A 24,947-nucleotide genomic window follows, 5' to 3' on the forward strand; every position below is an offset into this window, starting at 1 on the left:
GGTTGAGGCTGGGTTAGCAAGATCAATGGGCCCCCCTCAAGTCCGCTGTATCTAACACACCCTTGTTAGTTGTCTGTAGGAGGTAGGAGGGATTTGGCCATCTCAGTATATTTTAGATCTGTGTTGTTTTTTAGGATAGGGTTTTATGGGGATTTTATATTATTTGTAATCTGCCTTGAGTCCAAGGAGGAAGGCAGGAGAAATTTAATAAAGAATAATAATTACTTTGAAACCATAAGTAGCTGGAGATGAGCAAATGGTGCAAATACTGCACTGGCTTTGGACAGTTTAACATTTGATTTACAATCTCATTAATTTTACAATTCACCATTCTCATCAATTTTTGTAAGCAAATACCCATTGTTTGTTTATTTATTTAAAACATTTCTATGCTGCCTTGCTACCCAATTTAGGGTTACATTTCAGACATTAAAAACACTTAAAATACAAAATATTTAAAACAATTAGATAATACATAATAGAAACAAATAAGCCCATAAAAACACAGAGAAGAGTTAGTGAGGGAATGCCACACAAAGCAAAAAAGCATTCGCCTACCGGTGGAAGACAATAATATAAGGAGGCAGAAGAATCTTGCTGGGAAGATCATGCCACCATAACTTAGAAGCCCCTTTCCTGGGGTTACCAGCCATCTAGCCTCAGGTGCCAAGCAAGCAACACAAGGCCTCCAGAGATTACTGGAGTGGTTGGGTAGGTATATATGGAGTAGCAAGTCCTTCAAGTATGCTGCCCCCAAACCATATAGGGCTTGAAAAATTAATACCAGCACCTTGAGTTGAATTGAATTCCTGGTGTAAACTGCACGGAGTTTTTATTCCAACCCCAGATCGATGCAGTCCCTGCCCTCTACACAGAATGCGATTTCCATTTGGATTTGGGGCGATTTAAAATTTCCTTCTGCAGCAAGAAGGATTGATCCGGAATGACCCTACCTTTATTGTGCGATATCTTAGAGTGCTTTTAACGCTCAATATTTCAAGATTCGGATTAGAGAAACCAGGCTGTTTTGAATCTGGGCTCTCCTCCGTGGTAGAGGACCCGTGATTGGGCACAGGTGGTCATGTGACAGACTTGCCTTAAAGGAGAAGCCCCTAATTTCTCTCAACTTCTGTCGGTCCTGGATTTTTTCTCTCTTCTCTGCCTTTTTCGATCTTCTCCCCCTCCCCTCCAAGAAAAGAAAGAGGCTCCCTGCTTGGCTTCTCCCCCCCCCCCTTCAAGAAAAGACAGAAAGAGGCTTGGCTCCCCCCCCTCTTCTGAACTACCCTAACCACGTGCAGAACACTTTCCTGTTTCAATGGGGAGTGGGGGGGAAGAGGAAGATCTGAGTTCAAAGTGATCTGAATTCAACAGGATTGACAATGGAATTAACAAAGTAAGTGCAGACTCTGCCCCTATTTGCATGGAAAGCAACAGTGTCTTTGTTCTGCAGTCCTAAAGGTGACATGGTCCTATTGTAAAGCTAATGACATACAGCTAAGAGTTGTACAACCCAGTCCTAACCTTGCTTACTGTTGAGCAAGGACACATAGGATTGCACTCTTGGATGACCAACAGTAACAAGACAAGTATTAAGAATTTGGTCCATGCTCAGTTCTGTCTTCAGCTAGTGAAATCATAACAAGGTCAAAAATCTGCATCACAGAAAAACTAAACTATTTTCACCAGATATTGTATACTTTAATGCATCATCATGTATCACAAAGGGAATTGTAAACAGTCGTGAGATATTCCTAAAAGTTTGTCTGTTTTATGATTGATCGGCTGACTCAGAAATAAAATATCCTGCTTACAAATGCTTCCTTGCTCAATTTTGAGAGTCAAAGTATGTATTCAGAAATGCCATATGGTACGTTAGAGACCTCCCTATGTTTTCAGTCTATCCAATTCATAGTGATTTTTAAAATAAATGTTAAGCGGTTGTGATGCAGTACTTTGAATACAGGGTTAGGACACAGGAAAGCAGAGTTCAAATGCCTCTCAGACATGAAGCTCACTTGGTAACCTTGGGCCATGATTCACTCTCAAACTAACCCATGTCATAGGTTTGTAGCAATATAAAATAGAAGCTGGATAACTGTATGCTACACTGACCTCCTTGGAGGAGGGATAGAATAAAAATGTAATAGTACTTAAATTTAATGGTTGCACCTGCATGGAAATTGAAGTAATATTCTACTAAGGTGTCTCCAGGCTAGTGTCTCTGTTCTCTCACAGGTCAACTATTAAAGAACAGGAAATAATTAATTAGGCTGGAAATGAACAAAATAATTATTCTCAAGGAAAGTAGAGCCCGTGCTTGATAGTGGGATCTTATTCAGGAGATGATTTTTCATGGGGAGCACAGCACAATGTGGAATCACCATTTCAGTTCTGCTTAGAGCTGAATATACACCAACTCATAATGTTGATGCAAACTAAACATATGAAAATCATGGTGACATCCCGGTGCCCGGCACTATGGCCGTGATCATGCTTCATGTTTTTGCAGCATGCTCAGTACAAATTATTGCATCACCAAGGAATGAAGGGGCTGAAGATTGGTTGAAAAATTCCTATTTGGCCTACAATGAATAAGGTCTTACATTAGAGACAAACAGTTAAGCAGGATTAGTTCTAACATTTGAGCTCTGGCCATTGTTAAGATGATTGTTCAGAAATTGGTTGCCTTTCAGCAAGGGAAGGAGCCAGGGAAAGAACGTGAGAGTGGGGCATACTGTTTGTGCCTGAGTGTAGGGACTTGTGGGGAAAGACTAAGTGGGGCTGATGCCTATGGGGAATCACTAGCAAGGTGTCACTGCCTGAGGACAGGGAACATGGGCAATTGCAGGATCTCACTTAAGCTATGAGATCTGTGGCTTTAGAAGTGGGCATTGTTATGTTTGGAGATGGAGGCAGAGTTGCTGTACTCTCTGAAAGGCCTCTTTTGATTGCTAAGTTTTATGAAGGTTGCTGACTGCATTGGAAGGACTGGAGATGGCTTAGATGATGGCTGTGCCTAACAAGCCTTGGAGTGAGTAGGAGAGAAAAGTCATGAGTAGGAACACAACAGGGAATGATTTGCTGGGACTGATCTGCATTCTGCTGCTGGCTGTTGCCTGCCCTCCACAACTTGGGTGAGGAGGATTTGTATGGCCCCATTTCCAGGGAGCTCAAGAGATTAGGGGTGGAGATGGGTGTGTCTGCCTTTGCTTGATCAGTGGCAACACCAGGCAGAAAGAGGTGCCCTCTGAGCCCTAATGGAGTTTCCATGAATGTGTTCACCACAAGAGGGGAGGGGCCATGGCTCAGTGGTAGAACATCTGCTGGGCCTGCAGATCAGAGCAGACAATACTAATCAGAGCAGACAATACTGACTTTGATGGACCAAAGATCTGATTCAGTATAAAGCAGCTTCATGTGTGTTCACTGTTCACATTCAGCATCCTTTACACAGTAACTAAAGTGCCTATTTCATGGCAAGCAATAGTGCACAGTGGTAGGATACTTGTCCTAACTATGATCATGGGCCCTTTCTCATGTGAAGGAAAAAAAGACTGTCCTAAGTATATTTGTCATTGTTGTTCTCAGCCATTCAGTCATGTATGACTCTTGGGGATCCCATGGCACAGTCGCCACCATTATCCCAAGTATATAAGAGGATCTATAACATTTCAAGTATATATAGCTTGAGTACATCCATGGAATCAAAACGAAACAGATCTATTGCCCACCAGAAGAATAGCCTCCAAACATAACATTATAAATTTACCAGCCTAGATAAAGAGGGTTGAGAGATTTCTAAATTGTATAAATATCTACTTGAGTGGTCCATGGAAGGAGAGTTAAGGAAGTGATGATTCAGTGGGCTAAGGATACTGGGCATATAAGACGACCCCCCCAATATTTCCACTCAAAATATAGAGTTTGTTACATTACATTACAGTACTATGGGCCACTATGGGCAGCTATGTCTATCCCAACTGAAGTGCACCCGGCTTATAGGACGACTCCCCACTTGGAGGCATGTTTTTTAGGATGGGAAAGTAGTCTTATACGCCAGCAAATACTGTACTTGGGAAAGATTGTGGATGCGAAATATGAGATTTACTCCTTGTTATGCAATTAGGGAAAACCAATTCAAAATGATGTACCTATTATTATTATTATTATTATTATTATTATTATTATTATTATTATTATTATTATTATTATTATTATTATTATTATTATTATTATTATTATTATTATTATTATTATTTCGATTTATTTCCCACCACTCCCAAATGGCTCGCGGCGGGTTACAATGTCTTAAAAAAACCATTAAAACTCCCATTAAAAGACTTTAAAATGTCACAACATGGCAGCACAATAATAAGATCCCCTTCCTACCCCCATTCCTAAAAAAAGGGGGGGGGTGGAGGAGAAGGAGGTCAACAATGTTCAAGAAGAAGCCCGGGGGAGAGCAGTCAATGTACCCCAGCAGCCCCAGCCTCAACCATAGACCTGGCAGAAGAGCTCTGTCCTGCAGGCCCTGCGGAATGTTAAAGGGTCCCGCAGGGCCCGCAGCTCACCCGGGAGCTCATTCCACCAGGTGGGGGCCAGGACCGAAAAGGCCCTGGCCCTGGTCGAGGCTAGGCGTGCTTCCCTAGGGCCGGGAACGGCACCTTATCCCGGCAAAGATTGCAAAGTAGGATAAAAAAATGCAAGACAAGTGTTGGAAATATAAAGTTGAAAAGGGAGATTACTATCATATGAAGTGGGATTGTAAAAAGGCAAGAAAATATTGGAGTGGAATACTCGAGGAATTAAAAATATATATGAATCGTTGGATAAAAGAACAGAATTATTTTTATTGAGTTGTGTAGAGGGGGATATACCTAGAGACAGGAGGTCCCTCCTTCTCTATGCAGTATCAGCAGCAAGACTGGTGTATGCAGCTAAATTGAGAAGTTCAGAAACTGCTACCACAGAAGACGGGCTAAAGAGGATGTTGAGCCTTGCAGACTCAGCTAGATTAACGGCACTACTAAAGGACAATAACCTTGAGAAGTATTATGAACAGTGGACACCTTTCTGGAACTACATGAAGAAAACCTTTCCAGGCTCTGCAAAATTTTACAAAATATAAAAGAAAATGAAGCAGCAGGTAATTCTAATTAATTTCTCTTAGCACTGGAGGAGGGTTTACTTCCAGGAGGGTGAGCTGGGTGGAAAGTCAAATTTTAAGTTGGAATTGTGAAGTCCGTGTTATTTCTGTATGTGTTTTGTTGTTTTGTTCAGTGGTGATATTTTTATTTGTAGATGTATATAAGCATATATGAAGCCCTACAACACCTTCTAGAAGCAATGCCAAAAAATGATGTGCTTATCATCATGGGGGATTGGAATGCTAAAGTAGGAAGCCAAAAGATAACCGGGATAACAGGCAAGTTTGGCCTTGGAGTACAAAATGAAGCAGGGCACAGGCTGGTAGAATTTTGTCAAGAGAATATAATGGTCATAGCAAACACTCTTTTCCAACAACCCAAGAGACGACTCTACACATGGACATCACCAGATGGTCAACACAGAAATCAGATTGACTATGTGCTCTGCAGCCAAAGATGGAAAAGTTCTATCCAGTCAATAAAAACAAGACCAGGAGCTGATTGTGGTTCAGATCATGAGCTTCTTGTTGCAAAATTTAGGCTTAAATTGAAGAAAGTAGGGAAAAGCACTAGGCCACTCAGGTATGAACTAAATCATATCCCCGACGAATACACAGTAGAGGTGACAAATTTATTTTAAGGAATTAGATCTGACAGACAGAGTGCCTGAAGAACTATGGACGGAGGTTCGCAACATTGTACAAGAGGTAGCAACTAAAACCATCCCAAAGAAAAAGAAATGCAAGAAATCAAAATGGCTGTCTGAGGAAGCTTTACAAATAGCTAAGGAGAGAAGAGAAGTGAAAGGCAAAGGAGAAAGAGAAAGATACACCCAATTGAATGCAGAATTCCAGAGAAAAGCTAGAAGAGATAAGAATGCCTTCTTAAATGAACAGTGCAAACAAATAGAAGAAAACAATAGAATGGGGAGGACCAGATATCTTTTCAAGAAAATTGGAGATATGAAGAGAACGTTTCATGCAAAGATGGGTATGATAAGAGACCAAAATGGTAGGGACCTCACAGAAGTGGAAGAGATTAAACAAAGGTGGCAAAATTATACAGAAGAACTATACAAGAGCGAGCTTAACATCCCTGATGACCACAATGGGGTGGTTACTGACCTGGAGCCAGACATCCTGGAATGTGAAGTCAAATGGGGCTTAGGAAGTCTGAGCAACAATAAAGCTAGTGGTGGTGACAGCATTCCAGTTGAACTATTCAAAATCTTAAAGGACGATGCAGTAAAAGTGCTACACTCAATATGCCAGCAAATTTGGAAAACTCAACAATGGCCACAGGATTGGAAAAGGTCAGTTTACATTCCAATCCCAAAGAAGGGCAATGCCAAAGAATGTTCAAACTACCGCACCATTGCACTAATTTCTCATGCTAGCAAAGTTATGCTCAAAATCCTACAAGCTAGGCTCCAGCAATATGTGGACCGAGAACTTCCAGAAGTACAGGCAGGATTTCGAAGAGGCAGAGGAACTAGAGATCAAATTGCCAACATACGCTGGATCATGGAGAAAGCTAGGGAGTACCAGAAGAACGTCTACTTCTGCTTCATCGACTATGCTAAAGCCTTTGATTGTGTGGAGCACAACAAATTGTGGCAAGTTCTTAAAGAGATGGGAATACCAGAGCATCTTATTTGTCTCTTGAGAAATTTATATGCAGGTCAAGAAGTAACAGTGAGAACTGAACATGGAATCACTAACTGGTTCAAAATTGAGAAAGGAGTTCGGCAAGGCTGTATACTGCCGCCTTGCCTATTTAACTTGCATGTAGAGCCCATCATGAGAAATGCGGGATTAGAGGAGTCACAAATTGGGATCAAGATTGCAGGGAGAAATATCAACAACCTCAGATATGCAGATGATACCACTCTAATGGCAGAAAGTGAAGAGGAACTAAAGAGCCTGTTGATGCGGGTGAAGGAGGAGAGTACAAAAGCTGGCTTGAAACTCAACATCAAGAAAACAAAGATCATGGCATCCGGCCCTCTCAATTCCTGGCAAATAGATGGGGAAGAAATGGAGATAGTGACAGATTTTATTTTCCTGGGCTCCAAGATCACTGCAGATGGCGACTGCAGCAAAGAAATTAAAAGACGCTTGCTCCTGGGGAGTAAAGCTACGGCAAATCTAGACAGCATCCTAAAAAGCAGAGACATCACCCTGCCAACAAAAGTGCGTTTAGTCAAGGCTATGGTATTCCCAGTTGCAATGTATGGCTGCGAAAGTTGGACCATAAGGAAGGCTGAGCATCAACGAATTGAGGCTTTTGAACTCTGGTGCTGGAGAAGACTCTTGCGAGTCCCTTGGACTGCAAGGCGAACAAACCGGTCAGTCCTAGAGGAGATCAGCCCTGACTGCTCCTTAGAAGGCCTGATCCTGAAGATGAAACTCAAATACTTTGGCCACCTCATGAGAAGGAAGGACTCCCTGGAGAAGAGCCTAATGCTGGGAGCGATTGAGGGCAAAAGAAGAAGGGGATGACAGAGAATGAGGTGGCTGGATGGAGTCACTGAAGCAGTAGGTGCGAACTTAAATGGACTCCGGGGAATGGTAGAGGACAGGAAGGCCTGGAGGATCATTGTCCATGGGGTCGCGATGGGTCGGACACGACTTCGCACCTAACAACAACATAACAACAATATAAGCATAATAAAATGTTTTAAAAATAAAATAAATTTACCAGCCTGGAGACTCAGCCTGAAAAGAGATGAAGGGTATTCTGATGTGCATAAGGAAATTTGGCACCATCCAGATGTAGCTGCATATTTGGAGGGAGAGTCACCATCATCTCCTTGTACCCATTGTCAAACTCAGAGCTGTAATCCATCAATTTAAGCCCATCCAAGCATGATGGGATTTTGGCTTCCTTATTATTGTTCTAGAATATTGTGAGGTATGGGGAAACAGTAGACCTGGCAGAGTTATATACCCTTCTAATTCTAACAATGTTTTATATCATGCCTTTGGTCAAACGAACTCACTAGACAAAGCCAAGCGAGATTATTGTCTGGATTCCATTCTGATAACAACAGAACTGTTTCTGGTGTGAGTTACAGCTTTGTTCGGGCAAAGTCTATTATGTCAGGAATGTTACCCAGTATGGCTGAACAAGCTTATAGCAGAATTTGTATTAACCTGCCACAGTGGGTGGAAAGGTGAAGCAGCCAAGGTTGGACTGAATCAACTGTGCAAGGTGAGCCTTGTTGCATCTTAGGCACTGGCATGCTGGCAGACGGCTCAGCAAGAGCAACACAAATGTGTGAAGCAGAGACGGCGAGTAAAGGCAACAATGCTCTATATCACCAGGAAAGGCAAACACTGCATTTTCACTCAAATGCTTTCAGCTTTTGACAATGAGGAAATGAAGACAGGTTTCTTGGCAAGAAAATCCACTGGCATTTTGCCTTAGCAACAGCTGTGCTGTTCCCTCCCCCTTCTCATAAGGCAATATATACATTCCCCTGCTCTCCTATGAAATTTCAGATCTCAAAACTCCCTTTTGCTCCCTCCCACACATCAAAGCTCTACATAATGCAAGGCCTGCAGATTGCTGAGGTCTTAAAGAAATATGAATCCTAACTCCTTGGAGAATACTTTACGCTGTTCAATCACAGTCAGATGGACCATGCGTGGAGCCAGTATTCAATGAATGCAATTCCATAAAGTCACCTCTGGACATCTTTAGTTTTATTGTTGTCAAGAATCAGCATGGTATAGTGGCTAGCCAGGTGCTCTGTGATCTGAGAGACCAAGGTTGGTTAGTGGCTAAGAGAGCCAACTTGGTGTAGTGGTTAAGAGTGGCAGCTTCTAATCTGGCAAGCTTGAGTTTGATTCCCCGCTGCTCCTCCACACAAAGGCAGCTGGGTGACCTTGGGCCAGTCACAGTCCTGTCAGAGCTGTTTTCACAGAGCAGGTCTCTCACCCTCACCTGCCTCACAGAAGAAGAAGAAGAAGAGTTGGTTCTTATATGCTGCTTTTCCCTACCCGAAGGAGGCTCAAAACGGCTTACAGTCGCCTTCCCTTTCCTCTCCCCACAACAGACACCCTGTGGGGTGGGTGAGGCTGAGAGAGCCCTGATATCACTGCCCGGTCAGAACAGTTTTATCAGTGCCGTGGCGAGCCCAAGGTCACCCAGCTGGTTGCATGTGGGGGAGCGCAGAATCGAACCCGGCATGCCAGATTAGAAGTCCACACTCCTAACCACTATACCAAACAGGGTGCCTGTTGTGGGGACAGGAAGGGAAGGAGATTGTAATTTGCTTTGAGACTCTTCCAGATAGTGAAAGCAGGGTATAAAAACCAACTCTTCTTCGTTAGGTTCAAATTGTCACTCTGCTATGGCAGCTATTTGGGTGACTTTGGGCAGGTGCTTTGTCTCTCAGCCTAACCTCAATGCGTTGTTATTGTTGGAATATGCAAGATCTATGGTGTGCATGACTGAGCAGAATACAAAGAGTGTCCTGCAGGGGCATCAGAGATGTGCATTTAGTAAAGCTAGATCAGGAACTTCAAATGAGCTCCTCCAGCATCCTGATTGGCTCAATGGGAGACTTCCTGATTCTTTGAGCCTACTTCCTTCCTGCTTGCCTCCAGAACAGGCAGGATGACTGCAGGCTACAGTTTGAACAGTTAGTTGATGACAATTATGTTAACCATTCAGTCATGTCTGACTCTTAGAGATCCTATGGCTCAGCTGTCTCCATGTCTTTCAATCTTGCACCACTTCTTTTATTTGTACAATGTTATGGCCAGTGTTAGGACTCTCCTATCTCCTCTTTCTATACATCCTTGTTTCTCTTCTTAATAAAACTAATTTGCAGCCTTGTGCTTCGCTGTTCTTTGCATATTCAAGCTCTGTGTTTTATCGTCTACTGTGTTTTATGATATTGTTATGATGATCTTAACCTTGTACCCTGCTGTTAGCTGGCTTAGTTGAGAGCACAAGGAAATAAATTGAAATATAAACAAACAAATAAACATATAAACCATTGTGAAGGTTAAAATGGATAGGCGGATAATGATGTAAGCCACTTTAGAGCTTCATTGGAGAAAAAGGTGGGGGCATAAATGAAGCAAATAAATCAATTAAATAAACCTGGAGCCCTTCTCCACCCTAGGGAGCTGGGAAGGGGAGAGGGGAGAAGCCACATAAGGAAGGCTCCTGAGACTGTAGAAAAGCTTCCCACTTTGTCCAGTGGAATGGTAGGAATGGGTTCACCCCAATCTCATGGCCAGTACAGGTGAGCGTAGAACATAGGGGAAACCACTTTAGGTGCCAAAAAGAGGACTGAAAAAGAAGCAGCCTCCTGAACTACAACACTGTTGTGGCATTTAGATACTGGATGGCCAAAGGGTATAATGGTTAGAATGTCAGATTAAGGATCTGGAAGACCCAGGTTTGAATATGCACTCTGCCATGGCAGCTTGTTGGGTGACCTTGGGCCAGCCACTCCCTCTCAGCTTAACATACACAACAGTGGCTCTGTGAAGATAAAACGGAGCAGAAGAGAATGATGTAAGTCCCCATGGAAGCAGAGTATAAATATATAAGTACATAAATAAATTTACAACATAGTCTGTTTACCCAAAAGGCACACCCGTATTTACCGGAAATTCTACTTGTGGATCTTTTCAGCCATTATGAGTTATCTTGTAAGGTCATTTAGCTTTAATTCTAGGTGGATTCCAATATACCCTGTGATGAAATGCAACAGAGACCACAATGTTTACAGGGTGGAGGCTTTAGGGCTCTTGCTGCCCAGCAAGCAATGGATCAAAACATCTGTCTTTCAGCTGAAGCCAGCTGCCATTCTTGTTCTTTCCAGGGTGTCAAATTGCAACCCATGTATTTAACATAAGTACCAGATTTCAAAAGCTTTCTGGTCCTATTCAACTTCTTATTTCATTGTTCCTCCATTAGACATGAATGCAAGGATTTTCATTTTTGCATTAGTTTCTCCTTCTTCATAAAGTATTCCTCTTTTTTTTGCCTTTATTTCATATATATGGTGAATAATGTACAAGCAGCAAGGAAAAGGCATGGAAATGGTCGATAAATGGAATAAAAGAAACGACTCGACAACAGCAAGGAAAGTGAAGCTAACAACAGCTTGGTAATACACAGACAAGGTTCTGCCAGGAAAGATCAGGGCCTTACAAGATGATGTTTAAACAGAGGTAGCATGATCCAATGTGGCCTCTATTCCAGCCTTCCACCTGGCAGACTTAACCCAAGTGACTTCTGAATAAAAAAAGTTCAGAACTCCTGAACGGAACAGAAAAAGGACAAGAGTTGTCTTTACACCCAGGGAGAGAGGAATGAAGTGGTTCAGAAAAGAGGCCAGAATCTATTCAGAGATACAAGAAGAGAAGAGTTAAGAGTTTTTTATACCCTGCTTTTCACTACCTGAAGGTGGCTTACAGACTACTTTCCCTTCCTCTCCCCACAACAAACATCCTGTGAAGTAGGTGGGACTGTGAGAACTCTGAAAGAACTGCTCTGGTTTTCTATGTACAGAGGCCACCTTAGGATGCCCTTTGCATTTTGGCTCTCAGGGGCTGTCCTGCATGAAGGGCACATGATCACATGGTTTACATTTCCTACTGGCAACAGAGAATATGGACACTGCTTGCTTGTCATTTGATCAGGAAGCCATCACTATTTTGTGAATGGAGAGAAGAAGGGGTGGTTTTTTTAATACCCCACTTTTCATTACCCAAAGGAGTCCCAAAACAGCTTCATGTGAGGTAGGTGGGCCTGAGAGACTATTAACAGAACTGCTCTGTGAGAACAGTTCTAAGAAAACTGTGAGACTGATCTAAGATCACCCAGCTGGCTGCCTGTTGAGGAGGAGCAGGGAAGGAGCAGGGAAGGAGGAGGAGCAGGGAATCAAACATGGTTCTCCAGATCAAAGGCTGCTGCTTTTTAACCACTAAACCACATTGGCTACAACACAGTCTTGCCACGTCCATTCATGTATTAAGGTGACAGCTGACAATTTAGGAGAGTAGACAACAGTTAGCAGCCAGGTTTGTATTCTTGAGGTGAATATTGGCTTTCCCTCAACCTCAGGATTCTCACAGTGTAAATCTGATCTGATAGGGTATAAAACATCAGCAACACTTACAGTTCAGATCCATATATGGGATCAGTATGCGAGGACCAAGTGCTTTCCCAAAGAAAATTCAGGCCAGATGGTTCATCATTGGTACCCTGTATTGTAACTCACTCATGGAAATGCTACAGAAGTGGCCCAATTGTTGCCTAATAGGCAGGACATTCTAGACTGACCAAAGCATTTGATCCTCTGTAATCACAAGGTGGCTCTTTTGCCCCAAGTATTCAGGCTGCAAAAGGCTATTTTTTGTCATTTCTGAAAGTGAGTTGAAAGGAGTGCCGGGTTCTTGCTACGAGTGGATTTCAGGAAAACTGAATTCATCAGAACTGGGGGCTGCTCAAATAGATGAAGTATGCACCCACCAAGAAACTACCTCGTTCTCCCAGTCCCTGTATATTTCAAACATAACCAGTAATTACTCATCCCTTGCCATTTTGCCAATGCTCTTCTGACTTTCTTAACTTCTAGAGGTGTTTTAAAAAAATAGTTCTTAAACTGTAAACTCACTAGGATCTATGCGGGCTTGCCTGTGACTTCCCTTCAGCTACAAACTTAAGTTGATTCTGAACTTCTTAATTCATTCTCCAGAACTGTATTGAGGTGGGTAGCTGTGTTAGTCTGTAGTAGTAGAAGCCCAGTAGCACTGTAAAGTTTAAAAGAATTGTCCAAAATGTAAGCATTTGTGAGTCAAAGCACATTTCGACATATACAAAATCATATACAAAATATGAAGAAGTGAAATGTGACACATGAAAGTTTATACCCTGGACAATGTTGTTGGTCTTTAAGGAGCTACTGGCGTAAAAATTTGTTCCAGAAGAGTATTGTTAGTCCGTTCTAGTAAACAAACAAACAAACAGGCAAGCAAGCAAAAATAATAATAAAGTCCCATGGGATTTTGAAGATTAACCCATTTTTGGAGCCATGAGTTTCCATAGGTGAGATTCTACTAGTCTTTGAGTTGTTCCAAGTGTAAATAAGCTGGCCATTAGACTTATTAATGGCTTAGAAATGACACCCAAAGTTAATCTAAATTCCAGAAGGGTATTCATGTCCCGACCTATGGATATTGAGCTGCAAAATGAGATGGCCCTACTCCCAAGCCCATATAGGTTACTAAAGTCCTGGGAGGGATTTTCTACTGCACCATATCTAACATATATCACCTTTACTAAATTTTGATGGGCTTTTTTGAGGGCCCGGTTCAATGCATTTCCATCAGCACTGATAACTGGAATACTGCAGCGTGTGCCTATAGAGGACCGATTATGCCCTGGCAATTCAGGTGTAATTGAATCGATTGCCTACATTATATTATACTGTGACTTTTATAAGGTTGCCAGAAGCTGTTTAATCCTGCCCTTGCTATCTAGGTTCCCTGGACTTACAGATGATCATCTAATAAAGATAATTCTGTTTCTTACATGGTGGCAAAGTTTCGCTACAATGCCAGCAGAGTGCGGAAATCTTTGGTTAATGTTGATGCTGAGTGACCTGACTTCAAAATGCTGTATTAATGTTTTGTGCCTTTGTTAACTCCCTGATGCCGAGTGTCCTGTTAAAACGCTGTAATAATGTATGTGGTCTGTAGATACTTTGATACTGGTCAATGACCGTAATAAATAATCAATCAATCAATCAATCAATCAGTCAATCAATCAAACAATCAGTCCATCAACGGCAACAAAAATAAACAGTGGTCTAGTGACATTTTAAAAACTAGCAAGACTTTATCCCGGCATAAACATTTACGGAGCATCAGGTATAAAACCTTGTTAGTCTTTCATACATCACAAGACTCCTATTGAAGATTGATTGAATAACTTTTGCATTGGTCATGCTGGCTTCCATATATATCCCACCATCTCTAAAAGATAAGCTTTTATCATTTTCATATAATAGCTATTCTGGCACAGCAGGAAACAGTCAGCAACCTCTTCAGGGGACAGTTTACTGCTAAGATTCGCTGAACCGTAATAATACCACATTGTCATCTCTACATAATTCCTGAGCAAAAAAACTACCAGATTATCCTCATTTTACAAATGGGCAAAAGTGTTGTACAGAGCTGTAAGTATCAATTTGTATTAAGGAGAACAGTGAGTTTCATTGGGTGCTTGTCAGGGGTTCCCTGAATTAGAAAACCAAAAACAGCAGCTAAACTATCAAACTTCTACTACAATGAGGAAGTGTTAGTTGTGCTCTAGGGTGGCACTCTAAATTCATATCTTAAACCGCTCTGCGGGAGTGGTATAAATGAAACAGTAAGGGCCCTGTCTGGGATGAGGAAGGGCAGCCATTGGCCCCTTCCCCCGGAATGGCAAGCGGAGGGCCCAATCGGGAGGCACAAAGTACCTCCCGATTGGGCCCTCCGCTTGTCAGTCCAGTCGCAAGGCGCTAATCAGCAGCCGCACATGGCGCGTTACTCCAGGACGGACCAGTTGGGAGGTGCGAAGCTCCTCCCAACCCACCCAATCCCCCACGTGTCCCACCTTCACCCTACAGTGGCCATTCCTATGTTGGCTGCCGAGAGGTGAGGTAGGCCCAGGGGGGGAGGCCTTCGCTGCTGGCCCAGGAGCTGGCCCAGCTCCTTCCATGGTCGCGAAGCAGCCAAGCTGGGCCGGGAGGGGGCGGGGAGAGCCTGGGTAGGGAGGGGGGGAGTAACAGTATGGGCCCTAGCGGAGAGCCCTGTCCGGGATGAGGAATGGTAGCCATTGGCCCCTTCAGGCTGGAATGGCAAGCGGAGGGCCCAATCGGCAGGTGCAAAGCGCCTGCCGATTGGGCCCTCCGCTTGCCATTCCAGCCTGAAGGGGCCAATCAGCCCCTTGGCACTGAGATGCCAAGTCGGGAGGCGCAAAGCCTTCGGCCGCGGCCGCGGCCAAGGAACAACCCTGCCACATCCCTGGCGCGCTGGGCCTGTCCCTTTGCCACTCCTTCAGGATGGGAGCCGCCCGCAGCCAGCCTGCCACAGCCATCCTTCGCCCCAGCATGACGGACAGACAGTAAGCAGCACCGCGGCCTTGCGTCCTGTCCGCCACTCGGGGGAGGGGGTCCGCTCTGCCACTTCTCCACCCCCACCCACCCGGGGCGCTCCTCCACCCCCCTCACCCCTGTGATCCCCCCGTGCCGCGGCCGATTCACCCTACACACAAACACACGCGCACACACACATGGTCACCACGCTCTTCCTCCGCCCACCCCCTGCACCGCAGCCGCTTCACCCTACATGCACACATGTCCATCTCCCCCCAACACTGCACCCTTTACACACACCCCTGTCCCATCCCATTCCACCTACCTCCATGCCTGCTTTCCTTCCTTCTGACTTCCTTCCTCCATCGTAGGTGGCTCTTTCCCAACAAATGGTGATTGAGTTAAGACCTAAATGGCCATTTAAAGTGAAAGGGTGGGGAGTTCCAGCATAATGAAATGGTGGGTAGAATGTTGGTCTAGGCCTGGGGAGATCCACAATAAAACCTGCAGTAAGCCATGAAGCTCACTGGGTAACATTGGAACCTGTCAATCTTCCCACCTCACAGAGTTCTTGTGCGGATACAGTGCACAGAAGACCCTGTCTATCACCTCCCTGATTGCACTGGAGGAAAGATGGGATTAAAATCTAATAAATGAAGAGTATGAATCTTTTGTAGTGGACCTTTATAGTGTTTCACAGCAAGACACTGACTCTGTGGTATGATATCACTCTGATTATTTTTGTTTATTTATTGCCGTTTATGCTCCACCTGTCCGCCAAACTAATTAGCAATGGAAAGGCAAAATACTCTGATTGGCCAGGAGAAAGAAGAGCGCAAAAGGCAGCTGAGGAAAAAACTGGAGACATCCAATTCCATCAAATTCACAGGATTCCTCCCCCCCCCCCCCAATTGCTTTGAGGCGTCACAAGCTATGACCTGACTCTTAATCTAGCCCCATAAACTTCAGCATTCTGAAGATACCCCCAGCAAGGGAGCAGGTTTATAAAGAATGAAACACATGCTGATTTAGAGTGAGGGGAGTTCCCCATGCCACCAAGTGCAAGAGGAAGCCATGACCGAAAAGAAGAGTTTTTTTGTGCATACCTGCTTATCACACATGCTGATGACCCCTGCAGTTACTATGCTCAGCCCATGCAGGCCCAGGGAGGTTGGCCTAAGCCGTGTATGTCATTGCAATGCATGTGGGGATCAGATTCCCCAAATCAGCATATGGGTGAAAAGTGAGCTAAACCAACCACCTTCCATATCCACAGGAGCCAAAGCTCAGGCATCCATCAACAGACTTGCATCCCGGCGTCCCTCCATGGTTGAGAGGAGGACAGGCCTTACTCCAGCCTGCTCACCACTATACTACAGGGACTGGGGACATGGGAACAAGCATGGTGCAGTGTTCAGAGCATCGGACTTGAATCCGAGAGAGCCCTCCTTCAGCCATGGAAGCTTGCTGGGCGACCAGTCACACACTCTCGGCCTAACCTACCTCACGGGGTTGTTGGGATGGGGACCGGGAGAACTCTGGGTCCGCCTTGGCTAAAAACGCAGGCCACCAGTGAAGCAAATGAACCCATCCACGGCAAAACCAGAAGGCGGGAGAGAAAGCTCCCTTGCCAACCAGCGATATCACATTGCCAGTCCCCTGACATTGGTTAGCCAATGGCCTGGAGTCCGGCAGAAGGGGGCAAGCAATCCGGCGGGGGCAGGGTGGGGAAGGCTCCTCATCCCAGCCCGGTTTTTCCCCCTCCCAAGCAGCTCAGTTTATTCAATGAAAAGAGCCCCCCCCCATACACGCTTGCACAGGCGCGCACAGAGACGCGTCTCCCTGACTCCCCAGAAGAGCAAAGCACCGTGCGGGTTTCTTGCTGCCGCCGCGGCCGCCCAGCCAGCCGGCGGCACTCAGCTTCCCCCCGCCAGTAGCTGAGCACTCCTCCGACTGGAAAAGTTCCGCGGCGTTGGGTCCGCCGCGTCATGCCGCGGTCTGCAACGGGGGGGGGGGGGCGACGGCACCCCCGCCCTGTCCCGTCCCTCCCTCCGCGAGGGTTCCGCGGCTAGCTCGGAGACATCCGCCGCCAAGTGCCCGGCTCCCAGCGACGCCTCCCGGGGGCGAAGAGCGAGAAGGGGGCTGCGGGGCAAGGGCCAGGCTTACCTGGGGACTTCAGGGGCGGCAGGGCGCTGCGGGTTCCCCCTCGCCTCCCAGTCCAGCTGCCGGCCTAACAGCTGGCCCGCCGCCGGTTCGCAGCGGAGGGGAGAAGCCAGCCTCCCGGAGGAGGAGGAGGAGGCGGCGGCGGCGGCGCGTCTCTGCCTCGCCTCTCCGGCCGGTTCCCCCGCCCTGTCGCGCTGAGCTCCGCTCCTGGGCGCGGAGCAGGCAGCTGTCGAGCGGTCCTCGCAGCGGCTTGGCGAAGGGCGCGCCGGGCTCCCGCCTGCTGGTCGAGCCGCGCTCCGAGTGGGCGCGCTCTGGCGCGGCTCTTGCCCAGCAGCGCGGTAGTTTGTCGGCTGGCGGCGACTCCCCGGGCGGGCTCCGCGAAGGGATCGGGTGTCCCGGCTCCTCGCAGCAACTGGCTGCGTCTGTCAAAACAGCAACCCGCGACGCCCCACCGCCAGCCGGCCGGCCGCTCGACCGGCCAGCCGGGGACGACTTTGGAGCGCACACCGACCCCCGGCCTGACGCACGCAGCCTTCCCGCGCACGGTTCGGTCGTGGGCTTTCTTGCACACACACACAAAGAAGAAGCTGGCTTTGACTCATCAGACGCTCAGGCACTGAAGCCAGTTTCTCTCTAGGGTCAGAATGCTCTTCTGCTTTCTGTTGCATTCTTGTGGGAATCACCTGAAAAGGAGGCCAGATCTATGCTAGGAAGTATAGCCAAGTATATTCACAAGCACAAGGAGGGAACTCCTGGCCCTTACTAGAAATCTCAGCCTGCAGAGCCTCCTGCCCCAACCCAAGGCTGATCCTAGTGTGTCAAATGGGAATTCAAGTCCCACAGGCCCCTCCCCTTCTACAAACCCCTTATAAGTTTGGGACAGGTACTGCTCTCCTCTTTACTACAAAAGGGCTGACTGCTTGACCTAGGTTTGATTGTTTTAGTGAAGCATCTGACATGAGGCTCCAGGATGGGTTTTTTTTTTTGAGAGGTTGGCAAGATGTGGACTAGACCCAATGACTATTAGGTGGCTTAAGGCTTGGTTTGTAGATGGCACCCAAAGGGTGATAGTTCATGGATCCCCATCAACCTGGGATGAGGGGAGAAGTGGGGTTCCTCAGGGTTCTGTTTTGGGGCACTTCTGTTTAACATCTGTATACATGACTTAAACTGGACTTAGATGAGAAAGTTCAGAATGTGTTCATCAAGCCTGTAGATGATACTAAACTGGGTGGGGTATTTAATAACTTAGAACAGCTGTCCCCAACCCCCGGTCCAGGGACCGGGACCGGTCTGTGGATCAGTCGGTACCGGGCCGCGGCTCCTCCTCCCCGGCTGCTTCCTCGGGGGCTGCCCTGCCACTCTGCCGCCGGCTCACCTTTGGTGCTCTCCAATGGCCGCCATGGCTGGGGCTCCCCCTCGGTGTGGCACTGCGCAGCTGCTGCTGGCAGCGGCCCCAGGGGGCGGTAGGAAGTCAGGGGCGCCGGCGGGAAAGCAAGCGGAGCAGGGGCTCAGGCGGCAGCAATGTCCCTTGGCAAAAGACTACCCCCCTGCCTGGGCCTCAGTAAAATTGTCAAGTGTGGACCAGTCCCCAGTGATACAAAGGTTGGGGACCACTGGCTTAGAAGACAGAAATAGGATGCAGCTAGACTTGGATAGGACCGAGGATTGAGAGCAGGCAAATAAAATTAAGTTTAAGAGAGTGTTGCACTTGGGCAATAAAAATCAGTTATAAAAATACTGGATGAGTGAAATCTGGCTTAGTAGAACCTCCTGAAAAGGATTTGGGGGCTGGGGAGGGTCAAGAGGACCATAAGCTTAGTATGAGCTGGCAATGTGATACAGCAGTAAAAAGGCCAGTGATTTTAGGTCGCATTAGCAGAAGTTAGGTGCAAGGGTCACTCGAGGTACTGCTACCACTGTACACTACGTTGGTTAAACCTTACCTGGAATACTGTGTTCATTTTGGGAAGCCACAGTTTAGGATGACAAAAGGTTGGAAGAAGTCCACTGTAGGAAAGTGAAAGTGCGGAGTGGTTTGGAGACTATGTCCTATGAGGAGAGACTGAAGAAGCTGGGAATCGTCAGTGGAGAAGAGATGCTTGTCATGATTACTGTCCTCTGGTACCTAAAGGAGTGCCATGCAGTGGATTGGGGGTTATCTTTCCAGTCATGTTGGATGATAGGAATCAGACTAATGAATATAATCAAAAGCAAGCAGGTTTTATCTAGAAGAAGAAGAGTTGTTTTTATACCTCCTGCTTTTCACTAGCCAAAGGAGTCTTCAAGTGACTTACAATCACCTTCCCCACAACAGACACCCTGTGAGGTAGGTGAGGCTGAGAGAACTCTGACAGAACTGTTCTGTGAGAACAGCCCTAAGAGAACTGTGACTAGCCCAAGGGCACCCAGCTGACTCCATGTGGAGGGGTGGGGAATCAAACCTAGCTCTCCAGATTAGAAGCCACTGCTTCTTAACCACGACACCAAGGTGGCTCTCTAAATTTGTGGCTGAACTTCCTGAAAGTACAGTGTGCTTGTCCAGCAGTCTCCCATGTGAGGTGGTAGATTTTTTTTTGTCATTGGAGATTTCAAATTATCACTTTGATATCTACTTGTCAGGAATATTCTAGAAGAAGAATTAGTTTTTATACCCCATTTTGCACTATCCGAAGGAGTCTCAAAGCAACTTACATTCACGTTCCTTTTCTCTCCCCATACCCTGTGCAGTAGGTGGGGTTGAGAGAGCACTGCAAGAACTCTGACTGGCCAAGGGCATGCAGCTGGCTGCTCATGGAAAAGGGGATTCTGTTCCTACACTGTCCTACCTTCTCAAATGAAATGGTATGTGTCTGTGTGGAGGGGAGGGATATCTGTGAAAGCCCATATGTATCCTTGGGAACATGTGGGTTTCTCCACATAGCACCTCCCAGGGCAGTTCCAGGCTAGGAAAATGCAACTGGTGGTTATGGGGAGACTAAAGCTCCTCCATTCACACCACTCTCCTGATTTAATCTGTATCAGGCACTGTGGAAATGGAAATAGAGAACCTGCAACTCACAATGGGTCTGTCACAGGGTAGGGACTCCAGACCCATCCTAATGTGTAGAGAGGTTGGTGTAGTGGTTAGGAGTGTGGACTTCTAATCTGGCGATCCGAGTTCGATTCCATGCTCCCCTACATGTAACCAGCTGGGTGACCTTGGGCTTGCCACAGCGCTGGTAAAACTGTTCTGACCAAGCAGGAATATCAGGGCTCTTTCAGCCTCACCTCCCTCACCGGGTGTCTAGGGAGAAGAAAGGGAAGGTGACTGTAAGCCGCTTTGAGCCTCCTTCGGGTAGAGAAAAGCAGCATATAAGAGCCAACTCTTCTTCTTCTATATAAACTGGCTGTCAAACCAGTGTATAATTCCACAGGAGGGTGAAATGTGACAGAATATGCCCCTCTGTACATATTCAACCAGTAATGGTTGACAGCAAAGGAAACATAGAATGACTGTAGCATAGAAGTTCACATGGTGGGATCAAACAAGGGACTTAAGGAAAGTTGTTTCAAGACAGAAGGATCAAATCTTCCCTCACTGACAGGTGTCTCTTACAAACCTTGCTCCTGTTGCATGCTTATCTTAATCACTGCTACTTTTCTGATCTGTAGTTCTCCTCAAGAATGTTCTATTATCTAATGACTGCCAGGTCAAGTGAAGGCTTGCATATATGAGTGAGCCACCACAGGTAGAAATTTAATGCCACCTGAGATTTTCAGTGAACTTGGTTCATGCATTCTTTCCAGTTATAATGATATAATAATAACAACTGTATTCTTGTATCCTGCCCTTCCCTGTTAGGCTCAGGGCAGGTAAAAACAGGCTTAAAAACAGTCCTATAAAGGTTTCATTATTAAAACATTCTAAAACATTTTAAAACTGCCTCCCTGTTGAATGAGTTCTCAGGTGGGGAGGTCAATATCGGTGTTATTTCCTGGCCTCAGCTGTAGACCTGGCAGAACAGTTCGGTCTTGCAGGCCTGATCTCACTAGGCAGAGCATTCTACCAGGAAAGTTTTAAGTCTCTGGGGGCAGAGACCCTGAACAAGTTTTGGATGCTTGATTTTAATGTTTTTTGGTGGTCCTATAGATATAGAGGTCCCAGACCATTTAGAGCTTTGAACGTAAAAATCAGAACCGTGAACCTGATTTGGTCTCCAGTGTGAAGTCAGTGTGTCTGAGAGAGCACAGGTATAATGTGTGCTCTCCATTGGCTCCCAGTAAGGACCCAAGATGCTGTAGTTTGGACCGGTTGGAGTTTCTGGAATAGGTTCAAGGGCAGCCCTGCATAGAGTGAGTTATAGAAGTCTAGCGTGGAGGTGACAGTTGCATTGAGTCAGGCAAAAGCAAAGGCAAAGCAAAGGTGGTAAAACACCTGGTAAGTGACGTTTGTGGCCTGGGCCTCCATAGATAGGGCAGCATCCAGGATCACACTGAGGCTCTTAACAGGAGTTGCACCACTTCAGCTTCAGCAAGCCAACTCAGCCAGAGGACCTCACTTGTAGCTGGATTTAATTTCAGCTTTTTCCACTTGAGCCAATCTACCATGGCCTCCAGACTTTTATCCAAAGAATCTGAAGGTTAGGCGGCTGGCTGCCCATCAACAGAAATAGCTGATGGCAAATACTGATGGCATCAAATGCATAGCAATCAAGGCAATTGAAGAAAAGCATGTTCATGTGTGAACCAATTCTCAGTACAAGGATAAGTAGCTCCTCCTAAAAAGTCTTTCACTTTTCCAAAGTGTTGTGCTGGTGCTAAATATCTTACTGCTGACTAGGAATGTGGTGTTGGAATAAATCACACTTATTCAGCCAGAAATGCTATGAATCCAACAGTCTGAATCTAGACTTAAATTAGATATTTCCTACTATCTACCTTTTGGTTACACAACCCCTCCTTGTGTTCCTTTCTCTGGAATGGTGTTTTTGTGGAGTTCAGTGGACTTCAAAAAAAGGGATGGAGTAGGAACATTCTATTTTATTGATTAAGACTTTAGTCTGGACCCAAACCAGAATTATAACCAATATTCAGGAGCAACTGAAAACATTATCATTATGGCATCTCACTGTCTGGTTTAATTTCCTTAACTAGCAAGAGAGAAAAAAACAGCAAGGGGATAGAGTGACTATGCGGAAAGGTTCCTAAGAGGGACATTGTCCAACCAGAGCAGTTAAGAAATCTTCCCACCAGTCAGATTTATCCTGACTGAGGGCCATTCTGCACAAGGACCAATGTTGCCAATTGTTCACAGAATGCAGAAACGCAATATTAAATAGTGGAATTTCATCATTCCGCATACCCAGTAGCGTTTCATTCATTCCCCACAGGTTTCCAGTCTCGCTGGAATTGCAACAAAGGTAGCGGTTTTTTTCTGTGCTTCTTCCCGCCCCTGGCTGTCTATCAAACGGAACAGCCAATGGGCTGTTGTGTTCATGCTCCCGAAAAGCTCCTTTCCCTTTAAGAACTGTTTTTTAAAAACCAAACACACCCGTTGCAACGAATCTGTGTTCAATTGTTGCATCGGAAAGACCTTTTTGCTGGCATAGGAGCTGGCAATTAATTGTTTACATGCTCCTCAAGTAGAAAAAAAAATTCCCCCCCACGGACATGATTTGTGGCCGAAATTACGGGCAGTGCCGAACAGGGGGCTGTGTTGGGAGCTTTGTTTTACTTTAAATCACTTCTGTGAAGGGACTTTAGCCAGAGAAGCCTCACTCGTTCATTGCTTTCGCAGGTCTAAGGGGAAAAAATCGCGATCGCTTCTCCGGAAGTTCGGGGCAAGAGCGGGGGAGGGACTTTCTTTCTACTGCTACATTGAGAACGCACATGTCTTTCTCTGGTTTGTTGCAGCTTGTGCGCAGAAGTGTAGCAGTTTTTTCAGGGGGAATCCACTTTTCTTGATTCCCCGAAAAGCGCTACAACAAAGTGCTTTTTCTGGGAGTGTTGCAGGAGTGTTGCAGATTGTGTGCGACGTCATGCGGAACCTTGAATTTGTAGCATTTACCAAAGGTAAGACTTCTGCTACATTTAAGTTGTGCGGAATGGACCTGACTAATTTTGCATACAGTTTCCATGTTCTCTTAACTGCTTTACCATGTATGAATTTTGGAAGATTTCTGTTTTGGTATAACCATGGGCCCTGTGTTTAAAAGAGGTACTTTGTTCTTCTGAGCTTTCTAGGTAATAACAAAGCCCGCTTTGTGTAGTGGTTAGGAGTGTGTAGACTTCTAATCTGGCAAACTGGATTCGATTCTGCACTCCCCTACATGCGGCCAGCTGGGTGACCTTGGGCTTGCCACAGCATTGATAAAGCTGTTCTGACTAAGCAGTAATATCAGGGCTCTCTCAGCCTCACCTGCCTCACAGGGTATCTACTGTGGGCAGAGGAAAGGGAAGGTGAATTTAAGCCACTTTGGGACTCCTTCTTGTAGAGAAAAGTGGCATATTAGAACCAACTCTTCTTATGCTTGCAGGCAAAGCTGGAAGAAGCAGAGGCTACAGTTCACCTCTCATAGGTTTGGGGGCATAGAGAGCCAAGTCTCCAATGAGGGGTTACTGAGGTTATTGATAGCTCCCTCCCTCATGATATGCCCCCAGCAGGAGACAGAGGCAGTGATTTTGTACAGAAGCTGAAAGACAGGAAAGGCTACAGAGTTGGGAGGACATAGGAACAGCAGCCTAGGTCTTGCCCAGTGACAGGCAGCCCATTTTGTTCTGCAGGTTGGGAGAGGAATAAAGGCAGAGACCCACCCAATCCCCATTACTGTGAAGAGGAAATACCTGTATAGACAAACTTAGGAGATGTGAGAGAGATCAGTGATGGTGAAGAATCCAGTCACTCTCCATGTCATGAGTTTACGTGTTTGTGTATTAAGCACATGGGGCGACTATTTTTAAAACAAAGTGAGAGCACATGAATAATCCTGCTCCCTCCTGCCTTGCCTCACTGAATTCCATGGTTTGAAGTGTATTTTCTCTCCACAAGTTTCTGATCTAAGAATTCAGCAGGGCTGGGAGAAAAATGATGAGAGGAAATGAAGCACAACAAAGTAAGACATGGGAAGAGTAAGGTTTCAGCACCCTGTCTCATTTTTGTTAAAAAACAGAATGTCTCTCACTCCCGGGAAGGAGGGATAATCTCACTGATATGCCAATTCATACTTTCCTGTGCTCACTGCCAGTAAGAATGTTAAACTGCCTATAGAACAGGGATCTGTCTGAAATCTGGCAGGCAGGATTCATTGAGTAAGGGGTGAAATCCCATAGATTTACACCCAATTGGTTGTGTGTGTGTGTGGGGGGGGAGCTATACCTGAAAATGTGTTTTCCACTGAAACCCAGTCAAACCATTATTAGACCGATTTTCCTAATACAATTAGCTGTAATCCAATTTTAAAAGACTTTGTTCAAGTTTTTATAATAGCATAAGAACCCAAAACAAATCTGACATTTCTTGTATACCCTTATTCTTGACGTGGTGT

At 45.7% G+C, this 24,947-nt stretch overlaps 1 protein-coding gene across 7 annotated transcripts in view; it reads right to left on the bottom strand.

Moving 5' to 3' along the window:
- SYNPO (synaptopodin) overlaps positions 1 to 24,947 on the bottom strand; it is a 151,554-nt gene that overhangs the window by 72,126 nt on the left and 54,481 nt on the right. The window lies entirely within an intron of this gene.

This window comes from Paroedura picta, chromosome 3 (genome assembly GCF_049243985.1).
Source record: "Paroedura picta isolate Pp20150507F chromosome 3, Ppicta_v3.0, whole genome shotgun sequence".
In the NCBI taxonomy this organism is placed as follows: Eukaryota; Metazoa; Chordata; class Lepidosauria; order Squamata; family Gekkonidae; genus Paroedura; species Paroedura picta.